Below are 7,014 nucleotides of genomic sequence, written 5' to 3' on the forward strand. Positions count from 1 at the left end.
AACTTCATTAGCTGTAGGGATTTTAGCGAGCATGCCGGCAGACCAGACCTGGTCTTACAGCTAAACAGTGGATGTTAGTTAGAGGAAAGGAAACTAAATGCTATTGGCAATATTAGCTACACATGGACCACCCATTGATCTATTTATTTTGTCTAAATGGGAGGTGTTTTTGGCTCCTCAGTCTGGTAGACAGACACTGAAAAGATAATTTCATAGACCGATATGCAAGTTTGGCACTTTTCACGTCCCTTCTTCCTATGGAGCGCTTATCACCTAACTTGGCTTGCAGTGGCACTATTCTTCTTTGATATATTTCATAAAAGTGTTACTGAATGATATGCATCAATTCCCAACAGAGCCAATGGCAAGATATGAGTTATCAGGCACCGCTCTCCAGCGTGCTTTTCTCACTCATTTCGTTAGGTATTGGGATGACAGACATTTCACTAGTGTGCCTCATGCTATAACGGCTTTAACTCTCTCTTCCCAGTCAGCACTTTGCTGGCCTTCCCAGTGTCTGGGTTCTGTCAGCGTTACGATCACCACTCCAATCTGGCTGTTTCTCAAGCAGGTTGGGAAGAGAAAAGCTGTGGTCAGCATATTAAGTCAGGAAGGCCCTGACTTGTTATGAGGAAGCCCCTTTAATATTTCAGCTCCCATGACACCGCTTCAGTGCAGAGGGTGTCTAGGTGGTATTTTCAGCTTGTTTATGGTCAATAAAGTGGGTTTGTGCAGCGTTGTCGCTTCGTCCCGCAGTCTCTCCAAGGGCAGTAAAAAATATTAGCATCCTGCCCCAAAACCTTGAAAAGTAAAGTCCTTATTTAAAGGTTGAACATGTCAAGTGTTGTCACAGTTTTTAAACAAATTGAAGAACAACGTATAAAGTGTCATACTGGTGTTCAGGCACGTTTAGCCCATTGACTATGACTTACAGTGCCCAAAGCATATTGTGGTTTGTTTGTTTTACAATTAATCCATTGAATCAATTTCATTATAGTATGAAAATCAACTTGCAGACACTTGAAACTTGCTTGAGATAGGTAATCAAACACATTTTATTGTGCAGTTATTTGTTATTTTTATTACATCTTCAAAGTTTGAAAATTCACGTTCAAAATGTATTTAAAGCTTGATTTACAAATGAAATTCAAACATCAATGAATAATTATAATTATGCAATTATGTTTGGCCAAACATAATTGACTTTGAATTGAATTATTTACTTAAAGGACGACCTCAACCATTTTCAACCTATATAATTGGTCCTCACTAATGCTCATTATAAAATGGTAACATTTTTACTAGATATGGCCCAAACTGTGTATAGACAATGCCATGTATTGACACTAGTGTGGTCCTTTTAAACTCATTAGTATTTAACTAGACATTACCATGTGGAGAAAGAAAACCATGGGTGTATGCCTTTGGGTGATGACATGGTTGAACTTGTCACAATGATATATACCTTATAAATAGAAACAACAAATTACATCTCTGCACCATGTTTCAGATAATTGGAAGAAATTTCAATTCACAATTTATTTCGACTTGAACTGAACCTGACAAGGTTGGAATGGATGGAAAGTCAACAAAAACAAAACATTGCCTTTTTTGAACAGGTAATCCATAATCTGCAACAAGAACATTTTAAAAGGATTCCTGCAATGTACGTGTGTGTGTGTGTGTGTGTGTGTGTGTGTGTGTGTGTGTGTGTGTGTGTGTGTGTGTGTGTGTGTGTGTGTGTGTGTGTGTGTGTGTGTGTGTGTGTGTGTGTGTGTGTGTGTGTGTGTGTGTGTGTGTGTGTGTGTGTGTGTGTGTGTGTGTGTGTGTGCGTGCGTGTGTGTGCGTGCGTGACTGCGTGTGCGCGTGTGTGTGCATGTTTGTGTGTGTGTGTACATGCATTCCTGTGAGAGAATGAATGCCCTTCATTGCTTGGCAGTGTCACTTTCTAATTACCCCCGAATCTCAGTACATCGTCTACACGTAGTCAAACAAGGTCAGTGGGGGGGTGTGTCTGGGCCCTCCATCAAGGCCTTCACAAACACACTGCCCCCAAAAAGTAACAAGAGTCACACAGCAGGCTGCTTATATAATAGGCTGGGCTTGCTGGGCTGTAAGTCACCCCTGGATTTCAAAGAAGGATAAGTGAAAGAGATAATGCAATGTGTCTGAGCGAAGAACAGAGGAGTCAAATTGCAAAGTGTTTGATAGGAGGGTTTTTCTGATGGCCTATGGAATGGAGAAAGAAAGCCAATGGGCTGGAAAGGAGCAAACAAGGAGGAATGCTGGGGATAAGAGGGCTATATAAAGAAGGGAGAGGCAGAGGTGGACTGTAACTAATCAAATGGTGCTTGGACTCTTAAAGGGAGAGAAGCGAGTCCGAGAGCAGAGCGGACACTTGACAGAGATGAAGTGATTTTGGAACTGGGCGAATAGATAACTGAAGATGGTAATACTCTAGCTACATCAAATATGAGAACTTTAAGAGCTGCGCTGTCTGATACTGACTCCTGCATGGACTCTGGCACATTTGTACATTACTAGGATGTACATTCCCGAACTTTGAAAGATGCTTATTATTAAGGATATAACTGTTGTGCATATATCCACCTGTATGCCCATTGTTGATAGACAGTATGTATCTCCAGTGGTGGAAAAAGTACTAACATTTTCTACTTAAGTAAAAGTATCAATACTGCAATGTAGAAATGTAGAAACACCGTTACAAGTAAAAGGTCTGTGTTCTAAATGTTACTCGAGTAAAAGTACAAAAGTATTGTCATCAAAATATACTTAAAGTACCAAAAGTAAAAGTACTAAAATGTTTGAAAATAGCAGATCTACAAGCTCACAACGCGTCGCGATGCGACACGTTGTGAGCTTGTAGATCGGCTATTTTCAAATAGCTTATGTATAAAATATGGCTAAAGTGGTTAATGTATGTGGAGTGGAGTAGAAGTAAAAGTATTGCACATTGGAAATACTCCATTAAAGTAAAAGTACCTCAAAATTGTACTTAAGTACAGTACTTGAGTAAATGTATTTAGTCACTTTCCACCACTGCTGTATACTCGTTGTTGATGTACTGTACTGTGCATATATTTACTTGTATACTTATTGTTGATAGACTGCAAATAATATTCATTCATCACTGGCGATAGATGGCTAGTGATAGATATATCTTCATTCATATATTCACCGTACATTAATATTTATTGTTGGACTGTACAGTGTACATATGTTCATTCATTCTCATTCAGAGATTCAGTGCAGATATCTCGGGCCAGCAGCTCAGTGTTTTATCTTTAGTTCAATTTTTATTCTTATTTATCTTGGTTTGGTTCTCGACTCTGTCTTGCCGTACTCTATGACACCTGAATCTCACTCTGGGGATCAATGAAGGTTCATCTTTGCAGAGAAAAATCACAAAGGACTACCGGGTGCTCACAGGAGATACAAACGTCTTAAAGGTGTATGGTGCTTCTAGGATCAGCGGGAATGTAGACTATAAAAAAGAAGAAGAGATCCAAGCACTCAAAAAATGCGGAGGAGAGGAAGTGAAGTGAAAACAAATTATATTCTATAAAAATGCCAACATGTTTCGACCGATTATGGTCTTCATCAGGGCGAGAGAAAGTTTCATCTTATCTCATCTTATCTTATCTTATCTTATCTTATCTTATCTTATGAGACACCTTGTTACATTCTGACAAGGAAAACTCGCCAGCTGCTAAGCTCTGCATAAGCTCCCGAAAAATATCACCACAATGATGAACATGGCATTGATTTTCTCCAAGAAAGGTCTGAAGCTAATGTGGTGCAATCATAGAAGTGCAGTGATGCGTCTTGATGTGATTAAAATGATGTGAGGGCCGGGGTGAGTGATTTCATGCAGGGCCGAGGACAAACATTAAGTGCATTTAATTGGGAGATATAGCATCTGAAAGGGTAATTTCTTTTGTAACTCTTGGAAGCTGCCTAATGCCTGTCATGTAACCACATTAACTTTGTACCTGATCCGACAAAGCATTAAATGGACGTTTTGGAATAATAACATAAAACCAAGCAACTGGCAGTCACGTCTATGCCAGATCAAATGTGATGAGGCACATGATAGAAGATTCTTTGACCACTTAAACCCTACAACAAATCCTGAAAATAGCTGACCTACAAGCTCACAACGTGCTGCGTGACACCTTGTGAGCTTGTAGATCTGTAATTTTCTAGCAATTCTTTTTGGCCTATTTTCACCAAATGTTTGCGCATTATGACATGTCCAGAATAGGGGTGCTAGGGTTCACGTGGTTTAATGCCTTGTGGTCTCAAACAGATTTATTTATTCCTCATGTTTTTGCAGGGTCATAATATACTGTAGGTTAGGCTGGACACATAATATTCATGCAATCCCAGTGCTTGTCAGGTGCAGCAATTCACCACAGCCCCTCAGAGTCAGGGTTGTGAGATCTACAGGCATCGACGGGGGCTAGTGTATTCTTATTGTGTATCTGCCATGCTTTCCTCTAGAGAGCCCAGGATCCACCCCGGTGGAACCCTGGGTCCCAGATCAGAGTGTTGAAATAAATGAGAAAAAGCAGATCAAGTAGGAAGGATTAGAGCAGAGTAGACCAGGCCCGGCCCTCCAGCTCAATTTGACTGCGGTTACGCATTAACCCAGGGGATGCCTGACACAATGAAGTGAAACTTCCTTCGTGTTGGGGGTTTGTGAAAGCGAGAGGGAGAGGATTGTTTGTCTTTTTGGTTGTCTCCTGATTATTTGTCTAGCTCCTGATTGAATACACATCTGACCTGCTCACTGCCCATACTAAACCAACCAGACTTCTTACATCATCAGACAATAGTCTCCTCTCTGTACTTAGAATAAAATCTAAATGTGATGAGTCACTATAGTCCTATCTCTCTGGAACAAACTGCCTCATGACCTGAGATCTGCTACAACTGTGTCATCTTTTAAAAGCAAGCTTAAAGGGATAGTTCACCCCCAAAATGACTTTTCTTTCTATCGATTATAGTCACCCCATGGAGACTTGAATTCATGGATATTTTTTTGTTTTTGTCGCATTCCTAAGCCGATAATTTGATGACCGGCAGCGGTTCCGGAAGGAGACATGAGTCTCCTTTGTATCTCCTACAGGAACCGCTGCCTACTGGTCCGCTGGTCATCAAATTGTTGGCTTAGGAATGCGACAAAAGCTAAAAAATATCCATGAATTCAAGTCTCCATTGGGTGACTAATCGATAGAAATTTTGTTTTGGGTGAACTATCACTTTAAGACCTATCTATTCTCTCAGGCCTCAGTCCTTCTCTTTCTTTTTGTCTCTCTGTGTGTGAATGTGTAGATAGATGTTTTAAAACGTTTTATTTTATGCTATACATTTTATTTTATGTGTAAATGTAGGGGTTGTACTGTATTTATATATATATAGGCCTACTATATCTGTTTCAATATACATTTGTGTGTGTGTGTGTGTGTGTGTGTGTGTGTGTGTGTGTGTGTGTGTGTGTGTGTGTGTGTGTGTGTGTGTGTGTGTGTGTGTGTGTGTGCGTGTGTGCGCGCGCGCATGTGTGTGTGTGATGAATGAATGATGGGCTTGGGGGCCTTCACATTGAAATTGCATTTTACTTTGCAAACTAAATGCAAGGTATTAATCGCTTTTTAAGGAATGGTGCTGTTGTTATACTTGAAGTGTCCAAACAACACTGTCAGCATTAAATCAATATTTAATTTGGTTTCATATTTTACCCGGGCTCCTGTGCAGACAACCACCAAAACCGGCTGTCTTGACCCCCACCGGTAATGATTATTTTCTTCTCTTTTTACTCCCCTCACTTGAAAATTTTAAATTGCCTGGAGCTTATTGACTGTGGTCCTTATGAAAGATCCATGAGCAGCAGCCTCTCTACGTCATACTGGTGAGGAGTACAAGGCACCGATGAGCCAAGGTCTAGACAGTCAAGCCTATGCAGAACAAAGCCAAACACAATGTATTAACAATGCGCTCAGGTGGTGCAGGGGTAAGGTTCTTGTCCACCACCGCAGAGAGGGTTTGAATCCTTTGTAGTTGGTTAGCCTCCGGTTTGTTTCTAGCAAACACAATTGGCCATTGGAGGGTGAGAAGCTGGGCAGGGAGGGTGATTTCTGCTGTTGCACTAGCAACTCCTACAGGTTGGTATAGAGCACCTGTTCAACAGGGAGAAGAGCTAGCTAGGATATCGTATTCCTCTGCATGCTACGCACTACGCCCTCCTCACTGTCTAGGCAAGGCTGTGCAAGGCAACTTGATTTGTACAGCACTTTTTAAACTCCAGTGCTTTGCAGTGTTTCTCAAACTTTTTTGACTTCTGTACCCCCTTTGCCTGCTTTCTGAATCCAAGTACCCCATTTATAAGACTACTGCATACATAGAAAATATTGACATCAAAAATCAAATGTTGATGTATGTGGTGCAAATAAGTATTACTTTCTAGCTACTCAGTAACAGTTGTGCTATAAAGTTTTTGATTTTGTTTGGTTTAAAACTTTACCGATCATTAGGTTCACACAAAGTTTCTTCATGTTTCATAGTTAAACATAATCTTTTTTTCGTTCTTTCATTTTCCACTTTCTTTCACGTACCCCCTATAGTCCCTCCGAGTACCCCTAGGGGTACATGTACCCCCATTTGAGAAACACTGCTTTACAGAATGAAAACGGATACAATTAAAGTGCAACGGTGCACGTTAAAAAGATTGTACTGTTCCACTTTTGCTTTGGCAATGTAAAATGTTTTCTCATGCCAATAAAGCCCTTTGAATTGAAATGAATTGAATTGATACAAATAAAATCTAGTTAAAAGAAGTGGTTGGCGACTTCATGTGTATTGAAGGAGACACTTGTTCGTCTACACCCTTTCCCATGACCAACTGTAGGGGTTAAAAGTGATGGACTACACACAAGTTTTGGGGAAATTGGGAATTGGCATAATCTACATTTGGGAGAAAAAGGGAAGAAGGTA

The sequence above is a fragment of the Gymnoscopelus microlampas genome (assembly GCF_963454915.1).
Source record: "Gymnoscopelus microlampas genome assembly, chromosome: 14".
Lineage (NCBI taxonomy): Eukaryota > Metazoa > Chordata > Actinopteri > Myctophiformes > Myctophidae > Gymnoscopelus > Gymnoscopelus microlampas.